Genomic DNA, 14,144 nt, shown 5'->3' on the forward strand with positions numbered 1-14,144 from the left:
ACATTTAAAAAATTAAAAAAAAATAAAAGCGGATAAATCATAGATGTAGTCGCATAACATGCCATTCTGCAGCTCATAACAAGATGAGATGGATGTACCTGTGCCCACAAGGAAAGCTGTCCACGATGAAAAACTCAAACTGCAGAGAGAAAGGTACATAGGATTCCACTTGGTTTTAATTTAAAAAACAAAATGCCTGTGACGGCTCCCACATGCTTAGCACTGGTCTAGTGCACCGTGTGCATTAGGATGAAGATCCTGGGCAATAGGGACCATAACTGCCCCGTTTTACAGATGAGCAAACTGAGGTTAAGAGATAGGATTCAAGTGCAGGCTGCAAGCAAGGTCCACCCCCACGCTGAGCAGTCTTCTCTGCATTGTCTGTGCCGGTCTGCGTTTAGTGTATACATAACCAAAGATACTGAGAAGTTGGGAACGATGTTCTCCAGGATTGGAATAACAGTGTGTTTAGAGGGGGAAGCATGGAGAGAGCTTCATTTCCTCTTCCTATATTCTGTATTGCTGGGTGGTCACAAATAATACAATTAAAAATAAATTTTTTAAATAGAAAAAGCAGGGGCACCTGGGTGGCTCAGTCAGTTGGGTGTCTGACTTCGCTCAGGTCATGATCTCACAGATGGTGAGTCGGCGCCCCGCGTCGGGCTCTGTGCTGACGGCTCAGAGCCTGGAGCCTGCTTCGGATCCTTCGGATCTCCCTCTTTTTCTGTCCCTCCCCTGCTCACAATCTGTCTGTCTCTCTCTCAAAAATAAATAAACATTAAAAATTTTTTAAAAATAGAAAACACATAAGAAAAAAATAGAAAAAGGTTTTCTACTCATTGTAGAAAACTCAGAAAAGAGAAGAGAAATGCCCCAGAAACCAGAGTCAGACTGGGGAGCTCATTCAGGGCCATGGGATTCTGGAAGGATCCCCACAGAAATGGGTAAGTAACTGGGATCGTCCAGTGCAGTGGCATCAGCATGAGGAACAGACTTTTCAGCTCAGTGTAAGAGGCACTTTATACCCAATCAGAGCTGCCCTTACCATGGAACATGGCGGCGTCTGTCGGTGGTGAGCTGCCTGTCAGTGGAGGCGTGCAAGCTGATTCCGCATGCTGGATCAACCCTGAGCTGTTTGCTAAATATTCCGTGCACGTTAGTCTGGCTCCCACCAATCCCATCACCTTTAACCTGAGCTGGACAGCAAGAGAATGACCCGCCAGAATGGAGCCTAGAGCTGGTGGTTAAAAAATGACAAATAATTATAAAACAAAGCTGCAGAGCCTTGAACGGATGCAGTAGTTTGTGGCTCACGGAATTCCTCGACATGTGCGGTTTCATGTGATTTCAGAGCCTCCCGACATTTTTGTAGCGGGACGACAGAGGCTCAGGGGAGAACCCCTTGCCCAAGGTCACCCAGCTGGTCCGAGTTCCCGACACCGGCCTGGGGGCCATCCCACACCAGACGTTTTCACAGCAACTGCTCAACTTCCTTGCGGTGTCGGCATCCAGAAGACGCTCAGGCCCTCCGCAGAACCGAGTCAGAAGCCCCGGGTTCTCGTCTGGCTCTGGCCCAACACGCCGCGTGATGCTGAGCAAATCCCTGCCCCTCTGGTGCCGGGTTTGCTCTTGTCTGGTTCTCCAGCTCTGTTCTGTCTGCCACCCACCCGGGCTCCTCAGTTTTCCCAGCTTGTCCCCTGACGGCAGGCCCCAAGGAGTTCTCAGCCGGACGAGGGGGAGGGAGGGTCCATGGAGTATCAGACACCCCGACGCTTGGACTGTTCCTTTATTCTGTGCAGATTTATAGGGGTGCGTTCCTGAACTTTCGTTCGCTGTCCGCCGTCCAGCACACGGTCTAAAAACAACAGATCCGATGAAAGAGATCTTGCCCGCAGATGAAAGCGGGAGGGAGATCGGCCTCCCACAGCCCCGGCCTGGCCCTGGGCCCACTGCATACTCTGGTCAAGGCCAAGTCAGGGCTGCAAAGTTTGGAGAGGCCTGGAAAAGGTGCCGTCCCACCGGAGAAGGGGCTTTGAGGGGCCCTGGGTGCAAAGCCTGAGACAAGGTACTAAGGGAGGCAAAAGGAAATGCAGACCCAAGGCCTGTCCAGGGACAGGTGGATTCACATGCCAGCTAAGGGAACTTGGCAGAGCTTAAAGGTAGGGTACGGATGAATGACCCCCAGGTGCCACCCCCCCAGGGCTGTCTGGCCACTCTCAGCTCACTCACTCTGCTCCAGCCACTCTGGCTGCCTTTCTGTTCTTAAACTCAGCAAAGTCATCCCTGACCTCAGGGCCTTTGCACGTGCTGTTCCTCTGTCTGGAGCACTCTTCTCCCCACCTTTCACAAGACCTCTCATCTTTCAGGCCTCCGATTAAACAAAACCTCCTCGGGGGAGCCTAGTAACCCCATCTGGGTCCCAGGTCAGTACCCATTTTCCTAATGGCACTTGGCACCATTTATAATCCTTTGTTGTAATGACTTATCTGTATCCCCATGAGGATGTGTCCTTTATCTCATTGCTCTGGGTAAAGGGGGCGGTTCTGCCACCGACCCACTGCTTCACATTCAGGCATCAGCTCCCTTGAGTACGGCAATAATATTGACCTCCTGTCATGCATCAAGCACTTTCCATGCATGACCCTATTCGTCCTCACAGCAACTCAAAGAGGGAGGTGCCGGTATCATCCCCATTTCACAGATGAAAAGACTGAGGCTGAGCAAGATGAATGTGCCTTGGTTGCAGCCTCAGCCACAGCTGTGTATACAACGCCTTGCTCACCTTTGGGACCCTGCGGTGCCTCATGGGTGAGCAGCGCCGTGCCGGAAAACAAACCGGTCACCGGGCAGTGGCACCTTAGGGTGACTATGTCTTTTTGATCCTGAGCGGGTCTCCCTCTGGAGTGGGGAGACAGGGGATCCAGAAGGAGGGAAGCCAGAGTCGGCTGTGGGGCCAGGGACCCTGTGAGGGGACATGGGGGAGGTCCAGGCTTTCTCTGCTCAGGTCCCACCCCTCCGAGACCCTTCTGACCCCTCCTGGTCTGCAGAACGGGGCCTCTGGTGTCACCAAGGGGAGGGAATCAGGCCCATCTTGTGTTGCAGGCCGGGGGAGGGTGGTGGGCGGGAAACTGGTGACCATGCCCTGGGGGGTGCGGCTCAGCACTGGGAGAGGAATCTTCCGCACCCTTGTGCTCCCTTGGTCTAGATAATTCTCTGAGGGAGGCGTCCTGAGAAAAGAATCAAGGGCCAGGACAGAGATTTCCACCCCGAGCCTGTGCCTAGCACCTGTGGGGTGATGTTTTTTATGGTATTCTCTCTTCTTTTGCGTCTGTGGAAGTTCTCTATAATGAAGAGTAAAACAGACAGAAAGGAAGGAAGAAGGGAGAGAAGGAAACAACATGCATAATAGAATTTTATTCTTTAATTAAAGAAGCTGTGTGTGTGTGTGTGTGTGTGTGTGTGTAAAAAGTTTGGGAGGATGTACCCAAAAATGTTAACGATGGTTCTGATGGAATTGTGGACTATTTTATTTTTCTTCATTACACTCTTTATGTTCCTAATTCAGGGGACCCCCCCCCCATAGCTATTACGGGAAGAAAGAGAACAGGAATGCCCTGGGTCCTGGAGTCCCCTCCACCCGCTTAGCGGCTTGCTCTCTGGCTTTGCTCTGGCCCTGTCACCTCGCTGGGCCTCCTCTCTCTCCTGGCAAACTGGGAGACTATGGGACGGCCTGAGGCCGGAAGGGGCTGGTGCGTGAGGGTGTACCCCGTGGCGCTGAGTCCCTCGCGCGTTGCCCTTACCCCAGCGCACGGGTCAGGAGCTCAGAGACGAGGCACCGGCCCCGCACACCCCTCCAGACCTTCTCGGGGGACACACCGGCCTCGGAAGGCCAGCCACACTCCCCGGTACGCCAATGCCCTCAAGCCTCGTGCGCAGACACACGCGTGAGCTCGCGCGCCGTGACCTGCGTGGGGCGAGAGGAGAGAGCCCCATCGCTCTCCAAGATAAACACAGGAAGTGAGGATCCCACAGTGTCAGGGGAGGTTGGGAGCCATCCATAAACTCCAGGCAGGGGTGGGGGGTGGGGAGGAGGAGGAGGAAGAGGGGCCCGGAGAAGGGAGGGCGGGTGTGGGAGTCTGGGCAAGGGCCTGAGTTTGACATCTGCTGTCTTGAGTTCAAATGTGAAAAGTTGAAACAGTGACTAAGCTCGGAGGCCGTCTCAGCTCTGTCTGTCTGTCTGTCTGTGTGGGACAACACCTCCCACCCTCAGCGCACCGCTTGCTCCCCAGCCCAGGGCTCAGTAAACCGCGTGTCCAGGCCAGCGGGAGGCCCGAGGGCCCCCAGCCACCTCCCCCCCACACCCCGGCACTTAGGGAAGCCGGAACCTATGCAGAAGTCCGGGCAATGAACGAGCGCACGGAAAGAAACGGTCATTCCAGATTCCGGGATATGCTCCATAAAGCGGCCTGTGTTTCACGGCCCAGCCCGTATCGCTGAGACATCATCCCAGGGGAGCTGCTGGAGCCCCCGCGCCCCCCCCCACCCCCGCCCCCGCCTTCTCCTCTGGTCCCGGGGGAGAGGTGGGTGCTGGCTCGGCCGGGGAGGCAGGGGGCACCGGCCACTGAGGGGTCGCCCCGGGAAGGCTTTTGGATGAATGAGTGCTCGCTGTGTGCCAGGTACTTTACATCAGCCTTAAATACTTTTCTGGCACAAAGCAAGAACAGAGAGAGAGGGAGGGGGGCGTTGTCATCTTTCCTCTCAACCACCCACCCGCCCTCCGTCTGCAGCCGGGTCACCAGCCCGGTCAACACGGCGTGGCCAGAGGCAGCTGCATCTGACCCGAAGCACATGCTCTTTCTCGAGGACCCCCTGCCTCATGTTCCCCAACAGCGGATACGAGTGAAGAGGGTGCCAGGGTGAGGGGCAGGGTGAGGGGCACATGGAAACCTTCTCTTAAATGTCCTGCTGTGACATTTCCTAATTCAACGCACTGGGCAAGTGGGGGTGAACACGTCCCTTCTCAACATCATCATCTGCTCACTTCTTGCTGTCAGAAGTGTGTGTCCCCACGCCTGGAGCCCTCTGGCGGCCCAGGAGTCTGGGCCCAACCCCACCCCCGGCCGCCGTGCCCACTCGGACGAGTCATGGCCACTCTCGGCCCCTCTCCGGTCTGCTGCCTCAGGCCCCACCTGAATTTCTTCAGCTCCCGTGGTCACACCTGTGCACAGCCCTTTGCAACGGTTACTTGCCCCTCCCGAAATCCAGGACGTAGAAAGATGATGTCCATTTTACCAGTGAGGAAACTGAGGCCCAGGAAGGTTCACACGAACGATGAGAAGCGGAGCCCGACCCAGACCCAGGTCACCAGTGGTGCTGGCACTGAGGGTGGGACAGAGGGGCTCTGGGGTCGGGGTTCCTGTTGGCTTCTCCCTACCCCGGACGACAGGCTCAGCCTCAGCCCCCAAACTCACACCTTACGGGGGGACACCCTGCCTGGCTTCTCAAGCTCCTCTCTTTCTCTTTACCTTTTTCTTCACCACCGTCAGCCACACGATTCTTTCACATCCTTGGACTCCCCCTTCTTTCTCACCCCAGGGATCTTGCTGTTGTCTCTATTTTTTTTCCTTTTAAAAATGTATTATTCAGTGGATAGATGGACAGGGGGGTGGTTGGATGGCGCGTGGGTGCGTGGGTGGGTGGGTGGGCAGACGGATGGATGGATGGATGGATGGGCAGATGGAACAAGAGAGAGGTGGAGGGATTAACAGACGGCTAGGTGGGTGGCTAGATGAGTGAGTGCTTGGTGGGTGGATGGCTGGACAGGTGCTTGAGTGAGGGGGTGGGCAGCGAGGTGATGGATGGGCGGTGGGTGGGGTTGTGCAGGTGGGTGAGGGGAGGGTGGGTGGATGGGAGAATGGATCTGGTGGGTAGGCCGGGGAATGGATGGATGGACAGACAGGATGGATGGATGAGACAGAGGGATGCTGCTTCAGTTCTGCTGAGGTTCAGCCCTCTCTGGGCCACCTAAGGGACCCGGATGACGGGTTTTACCCCCAACGCTAAGTTGCCTCCCCCACAAACATGGAGGGGTCATCGGGGAGACTGCGGTGAATTTCCCTTTCAGCCTCAGTCTTGATTCTCCTCAGGGGCATCCTCGTGGCTCCCTTTAGGAACACAGCAGGACCCCTAGACCAGGCTCTGGGTGTCCTCTGTGCACACGCCTGAAAGGCTTGAGTCCTTCACCTGTTACAGCGGCTCCCGCTTTGGGGCAAGGGGGTTATCTCTCCCGTTGCTCCTAAAACTAAAACCCAAACTGAGAGCGTATCTCAGATAACATGCAATTTAAATTTTATGGGCGAAAATTACATCGTGATGATACTCTGTTTTCTCTTCAGATCGAATAAATCTTTCTCCTTTTAAAATCACATTGTGATGACTAGATCTCAAGCTTTAAAAAAACTGCAAATATTGTCTCGAAGAGTTCCAAAGAAGTCTAAACAAATTTTAAAAGGACACCCACCCCAATCAAAATATGGCACAGGTCAGAGGAAGTTTTTAATCTCCCCCAAAGCCAGCCAGAATGTCTTCAGAATCATTAGCTGAACAATCATCAATACACAAAGAATAAAAGGGAACGAAATAAGGTCCACTGCAGTGGGGTAGAAATGTGAGCAAACAGATCACTGGGTCGGCAGGACTCTAGGGGAATGTGCGCGACCCCAGCACCCCATCCCAGACTCCTTACTCTGACCCAGAGAAACGAGAGCCCTTGCTCGGGGGAGGAGTCGGGGCTGCCCCCGTGAGCCCCTGTGCTTGTCCGTCCGTGAAGAGGTCATTGTTAACGCTCAGGAAGTGCTCCCGTCTCTGTCCCGGGCCAACCCCTTCACACGGGTGCCTCACTTTGTGCTCACATAAACCACGGGGAGAGGAGCATTGTGGAGACCCCCATTTTCCAGATGCAGAAACTGAGGGTCAAAGCCAGGAAGTGTCAGGTCCAGGATCAAAATCTGCCGTATAGGGTTTCTGTCCTATATGCCCCGTGAAGTAGATGATGAGGTGACTACAGACTAGGGCAGCCCAAGGGCCACGTGGCCAGTGAGGGCTGAGCTGGGCTTCAGCCAGTGCTGAACTAATGCAAATGTGAAGTGAATGGGACAGACAGTGGAAGCTGGGGCCCCCCACGGGGAGATCAATTCCTGTGGGAGTGGGGGTGACTACAGGGAGAGATAAAGGAGACGGGTCCGGAGGGCTTCCCGGAGGAAAGGGCCTGGACTAACAGAGAGGATCTGCCAGAACCAGCGTCCTCCTGAATTCCGGAGGTAGAGAGAAAGCAAGGACCCCCGTTCTCTCTCTCCCTGAGCTTTCTTTGTGTATCCGGCTCATGAGAGTAACCCCCGGCCCCCCGCTTTGGGAAAATCTCCCACCCCATAGCAGGGCCAAGGGGGCAGAAGCAGCCAGCAGCCTCTCATCAAGCCCTGACAGGAGTTGTCACCAGTACAGAGCCAGCAGGGATGGGGTGGGGGTGGGTGTCTGGCCCCAGCCCCGCTGTTTACCTGTCTGGGCCGGTGCTGGAACCATCCATCTGGGTGAAGGATCACACAGCCTCCCTCCTTCCTCCTCCCCACTCAGCTCCCCCATCAGGCATCAGATCACACAACCGCAGGCCCCTTACGTGCTGCCTCCCTGCTTGCGCGGCTCCTTTCTGGCCAGCCCCTGCCCCACTCTCCCCGGCCCTATCCTCTCCCGAGGGACGTGCTCACCCCTATCCTCACCTGTCCCTCACATTCTGCTTAATTAGAATATTTCCCAGGGCCCCTGGGTGGCTCCGTCGGTTAAGCGTCCGACTTCGGCTCAGGTCATGATCTCGAGGTCAGTGAGTTCGAGCCCCGCGTCGGGCTCTGTGCTGACAGCTCGGAGCCTGGAGCCCGCTTCGATTCTGCGTCCCCCTCTCTCTCTGCCCCTCCCCTGCTCATTCTCTCTCTCTCTCTCTCTCTCTCTCAAAAATAAACATAGAATATTTCCCGAGTGCCCATCAACCTCAAGCAGTCGCAGTTGTTACGGGCCTGCTGTGCCTTGGGTCCTGTGCTAAGGAGGACTTTTCATCCATTACTTACTGGTTCCTCACCTGCACGGTGTCTGCCCTGGGGGAGAGGCCATCACATTTCTGACTGGCAGGTCGGGTGGGGTGGGGTGGTTCAGGTAAGCTGTAGTCATCCCATCAGGGACTCGGAGCCGCTAATTGTGCCAGAGGAACCGGGGAGGGATGGAAAAGCTGGGGAAGGGCCCACGGGGACCCCGGCCATCCTGCAGGTGAGGCCGGTATTTCCAGGTAGGCCAGGGGGAGAGCATTCCAGGCACGTGAGGGCTCCACGGGCGACATGCAGTCAGGATGTCGGCGTGTGGGAAGGGTCCAGAAGCTTGCTTAAGGCCTTTCTTGAGCACCCCCCTTCCAGGAGCCCTCTGGTCACTGGGCCCTTGACCTCTTCGGATCTCCTATAGCCCTCGCAGATTGGTGCTTCTGAGACACATAACGAAATCCACCTTCTGGCGTAACTTTCTGAGCACGTGCAGCCTCTGCCCATGGACCCTTGAAAACCGGGGTCCTGCCTTGACTCCCCTACATTTGTTCTTCCCCACCCTCCCACTCCTGGTCCCCATGTTTAGATGTTGGATAAAGATTTGCTATTTGGTGGCCTTCGATGTTGTTGGTGGGTTGATGGTGTCTTTGGGGGGGTGAGGATGACGGGAAATCAGGTATGGAGACGGCTCAGAGCACAGCAGGTGCTTCGAGAGTGCTGGTGCAGCCACCACGCTCCCTCCCCATCACATCTACGTGAGTTGTCAGGGCCCAGCCTGCCCCTAGACCGCATGAGGGGCAGACGTGGGTAGAAGTGGGGGAGCCCCAGTCCTTCTGCTCTCCCACCGGTGCTGTGGGTTCTGTCCAGCTTCGGCGGCCTTGGAGTCCCACGTCCTTGGCCTTCCATGCTGCCGCTAAGGCGTGGGACTCCCCTGGGGTGTGCCGGTTAAGCGCGTAGATTCTGAGAGTGACAAGCCTGGGTCCGAATCCCAGCTCTGACCCTCGCTCACTGTGGATGAGTCCCAGTGTCCCTCCTCACATACGGTCAGAGACCCCGGAAGTACTTGTCTCGTCAGCTCGTGTGGGATACATGAGATGCCGTGCGCGCCAGGCCCTGCACGGTGCCCAGACACAGCGCGCTCTCAGTAAATGTCACTCATCACAACCATCTTTTATTATCTTAAAATTATCTCCTCTTCCAGGAAGCCCCTTCTGACTGAGCCAAAGGGCAGGAGGTGTTTCCCCCTTTTCACTGCCCAACGGCCTCCAGCCCGTGGTCCTTGACCTCCCCGTTCAGGACAGAATAACAAAAGTGCCCGGGGTCCAGAGAGGTCTGGTTTCTACGGGTTCATTCCTGTAGTTGGAGGGTCATTTCTGGGCTTCAGGGCTCCATTCAGAGGGGAGACCCCTGAGGATGGGGACCGTGGTGGGGAAATTCACCCTGGGGGCTGCAGGCAGGCCCTGGGGGATGCGGCTGCGCTGGTGGGCAGCTGGCCCACAACCGGAGGCCTCGGCTGTGGGGCGAGCTGTGCCCGGTGCCTGCACCCGGGACACCAGGCTGCCTCGCCCCGTCACCTGTGTCCACTGGCCATGACACCCGCTGCTCTCAGGCCCCAGGCAATTCTATCTGCTGTGCCTTCTGTGTGAACTCTGCCCTGTGACCCCGGTTGACGTGGGGGGTGCCCTTTCCCACAGCCCCAGCCAGAGGGGAAGCTTCGGGAGGACAGACACTGTGTCTAGTTCATCATCATGTCCCCAGTGTCTGGAACACCGCCTGGCAGGTGGGCGGTGCTCAGTAAACATCCCAGGGATTCGTGATCAGGCTGCCGCATCATCTAGTTTAATCCCTGCAGCCACCCTTCTCGGTAGGTGCGATCAGTCCCATTTTGGAGGTGGGGAAATTGAGGCTTCGAGGAGTGAGTTCAATGTAGGGAGAGGGGCAGATTCGGGTTTTGGTTCCTTGGCTTCTGCCGCCCCTGCCCTTCCCCAGGCAGGTCTGTTCAGGCTTTTGTCGGGGGCTGTGGGGGAGGGCCAGGGAGAGGATGGGGGAGGGCTGGGGAAGGATTTCAGTCCCCGAGTGAAGTCTGTTTGTGGGCCAAGCCCTTATGTTCTGAACTTGGCCTCCTGCCTCACCTCTTAAAAGGACCGGTATTGAAGTGGCCCCAGAGATGGATGATGGGGGCCGGGGAGCAGGGAGGGGCGGGGCGCACTGGCCGGTCTGAGGCTCACGGAAGGACACCGCGTGCCTGAATCACGGCCTCACATTTACTGGACGCATACTGTGCGTACCAGGCGCTTCTCTCAGTACTTCCTGCGAGTCTTCTCGTTCATCCTCACTGCCATCCTAGGGGCTATTCATGGGCATCCTCCCCAGTGCATGGGTGAGGAAACAGCCCCAGAGAGGCCAAGCCACCCATTCAAAGTCACACAGCTGGCAAGCGGTGATGCCCGCACTGAGTCCCAGAGACCCTGGACCCAGAGCTCACCTATCAGCTGCCCTTCCCGCCTGGGGGATGATCCTGGGCTCTAGGGCAGGATTCCGATCTCATGCTGTGTGACCTTGGGCCAGCTGCTTAGTCTCTCTGAGCCTCAGCTTCCTCAGCTGTGAGAGGGGGGCTGCAATACCCACCCTGCGAGGTTGCCGGGGCACTCAATGAAGCAAGGGGCAGACAGAAAATGGCTCGTGCCTGGCACGTGGAAGGGGTGTGGTGCATGAATGGTGGTGGCAGGTGTGGTCGACGTGCCCGGCTTGCAGCGACTACACCGTCACTGATATTTCCACTCTGGTCTCGTTTCTGGAAAGACGGGGTCAGTGACATCCCACATCAGTCTCGAACCCTTTCTCCACATCCTGGATGGTGCCTGAGGTCCTGGGGAAAATGCACCTGCCCACAGGTGGGATGGAGCGGGGCCTTCACTGTAGCCTCTGTTAATTGTCACTTTTCCCTCCCTGTGAATGAAGGTTCCCAATTGGGTGCTTGGGTGGAGGGGTTCCCCAGGAAACAGGCGGAAAGTAGGTAACTTTGCCAACCTTATAGCTTTCTGCCGGTCAGATGTCAGCCTCGGATTGTATCCCAAGCCTTGCTTGGATACCTTCTCCAGCACGGCCAAGTTTAGAATCCTGGATACTTTCCCTTCTGTCCAGGATAACATGAATATTAATTTTAATTACTGTTGATAACAGCACTCACTTCGCGTAGCACTCTATAGTTTCTACATGCTTTGCACCTCATTTATCCTGTGTGAACGTTACAACCCATTTCACGGATGAGGAGACTGAGGCCCAGAGAGAAATGGCTGGCCTGGGGCAATGGCAAAGCCCAGGCTGGGAGCCAGGTCTGGGGCTCTCTCTGGGGCTTGGGCCCGGTGGGCCTCCCCAGGGACCACCCCCACCCCCGCGCCACACTCCTTCCCATCAGAGAGGCCCAAACTCTGGGCCAGGCTGGGAATGTTTAGCGGGGAGGCTCTCCGGAGTCAAGGCCGTGTGTAAGTGTTTTATTGTTTGCCCAAAGAGGTGTGAATGAAGTAATGGGCCTTCTCCGGCACTCTATCCGTCTAGGGCTGACAGCCGTGCTCCGACTGCTCTGCATAAATGCTGTCACCCTGCCATCCCCGAGCAGGCAGCTTCCTCAGGGAAACTGTAATCAAGGCCTCCCGCGCCCGCAGCTGGCCCTGTCCGCAGCTCGTAAATCACGGCCGCCTTCCCGGAAAGCAGGGGGAGAGACAGGCAGGGTGACAGGGAGACAGAGGCTGGGTGAGGAAGAGCCCGGGACGGGCCGGCGGGGAGAGAGGGAGGCAGCCAGGGCAGGCACAGCCGAGGGACAGTTAGACAGACAGACGGACGGACAGACAGGGAGAGGGCCTGAAAGAAGAAAGGGAGAACGGGGCAGAGAGAGGGGCTGACAGAGGTTTTGGGGAGAGGGGCAAGAAGATAGAGAGAGAGCGAGACTCAGGAAGGGGGCAGGCAGACACAGACTGGAAGGAAGTAAGGAAACAGAGGAGAGAAGAGTAAAAGGTGAAAGGGAGCTGGGGGAACAGTGGAGAGACAAAGGTGAAGGCAGGGGAGGTGGAGAGGGGCACACATGGCAGGGGCCTCAGCAGGGAACCAGGGCTGAGCCCCGGGCAGCTGGTCCAGACCGCTGCCGCCATCCAGCCTCACAGGGTCCCCAGCTTCCCCTGGCCACTCAGGCCCTCTTCCCTCCACGCCAGCCTGGTGACCTCGCAGCCAGCCAGAGGGAGGTGGAGGCGGGTGGGAGAGGAGGGGCGGGAGGAGGTTGCAGCTTCCTGGGCCCCCCGTCCACGGCCTGTGTCGGACCCACTCTCACCCCGGGATGCCACAGGGATCCTAGAAGGACAGACAAGTGACTCACCCAGCAGCCACCAGAACACCCGGGCCTCGCGGCCACCAGTGTGTTCCAGACTCTCACGCACCCGGGGCACACACGCGCGCGGGCCACATGCTGCCCGCAAGGAGATTCACACGGCGGGAGAGGGAGGCACTCAAAGCCCAGCTAGCCAGGCTACCTTAGCCCTGGAGGTACAGGAAAGGCCTCCAGAACTGGCAGAGAACGTTTCGGGCAGCGTTCAGCCCAACAAGGGATTCTTTTTCCAGCCCAAGTCATGCAAGCTGATTAAAAAAACCCCACAACTCTCACCCACCAGCTCCTACCCCAGGCCCTAGAGAGTCAGCAGGAAACAAAATCGGGTTTCTGTCTTCTGGATTTGATGTCTGGTCAGGGAGACAATGAACAGTAAGTAAGTAGACGAGGTGCATCACATAAGAATGAATGCTACAGAGACTCTAAACGAGGGGAAAGAATGGGGGCTTTATGAAAGGTAGTCAGGGAAGGCCTCACTGAGAAGGGGACCTTTGAGCAGACTCTTGAAGAAAGTGGAGAGGTAGAGCATTCCAGGTGGAGGAGATGGCGTGAGCAAAGGCCCTGAGGCAGGAACATGTCTCACCTTTGGGAAAGTCAGGAAGAAGGCCAGTGTGGCTGGAGCAGAGGGGGCAAGGGGAAGAGTGCTGGGAGGTGAGGTCAGAGAAAGGGGGGACCAGGTCGCATAGGACCTTGACAGCCACTGTAAGGACTCGACTCTTCATATGAAGGACATGGGAAGTCATTAAGGGGTTTGGAACTGAGGACAACCTGATCTGACCTATTTGCAAAGACTGGCTGCTCTTTTAAAAACAGACTCGGGGGGCCAAGGCCAGAAACAGGGAGGCCCACGAGGAGGTTTCTGAATTCACCCAGGTGAGAGATGATGTGCCCGGGACGGGGGTAGCAGTGGGGAGAAGTGGTCAGATTTTGGATGTACCATTGGAGAGAGGGTAGATTTGCTGATAGAACGAGAAGTCAAGGACAAATTCAAGGTCTGGGGCCGGAGCAACTGCAGGATGGAATTGCCATGTGATGTGACGGCGAAAATGAGCGAGGTTCAAGCGGGGGGTGGACGGGTACTAGGTAGGGGTGGGTTCTCGAGCAATGAGGTGGAGAGGTCAACTGCACACCCAAGTGGCGGCAGGGAGTGGACAGCGTAGGGCGTGGTCTAGGGGGACACAGACCTGGGAGCTGTCAGCTCGTGGGCGGTATTTTAAGCGGAGGCGCTGGGTGAGGTCACCCGGGGAGTAAGTGAAGAGTCCAAGACTGAGTCTGGGGCTGCAGCCCACACCTGGAGGTTTGAGAGAGAACAGAAACGCATCACAAGAGCTAGAGAAGGAAGTCAGTGAGGTAAGAGCGAAAACAAGGACAAGCCAAGTCTCAAAGCCAAGTCAGGGAAGCGGTTCAAGAGGGGGGTTGACCAGCACTCCTGCCGAGAGGCCAGGCAAGGCCAGGACCCGGGACGGCCATTGGGGCAGCATGGAGGCATCGAGGCCCTGACAAGGACAATCTGGGGGGGGGGGGGCGGGCAGCGACCTGACTGGCGTGTGGGCTCACAGACTCCGGGGAGGGGGACCGTTAACAATAGGTGTGGACAGTTCTCTGGGAGCATTCTGCTAAAACAGGAAGCAAACGATAGGATGGGATGTGGAATTGAGAGAACTTTCTAAAATAATCTTCTTTTTTAA

This window comes from Lynx canadensis, chromosome C1 (genome assembly GCF_007474595.2).
Source record: "Lynx canadensis isolate LIC74 chromosome C1, mLynCan4.pri.v2, whole genome shotgun sequence".
Classification (NCBI taxonomy): Eukaryota; Metazoa; Chordata; class Mammalia; order Carnivora; family Felidae; genus Lynx; species Lynx canadensis.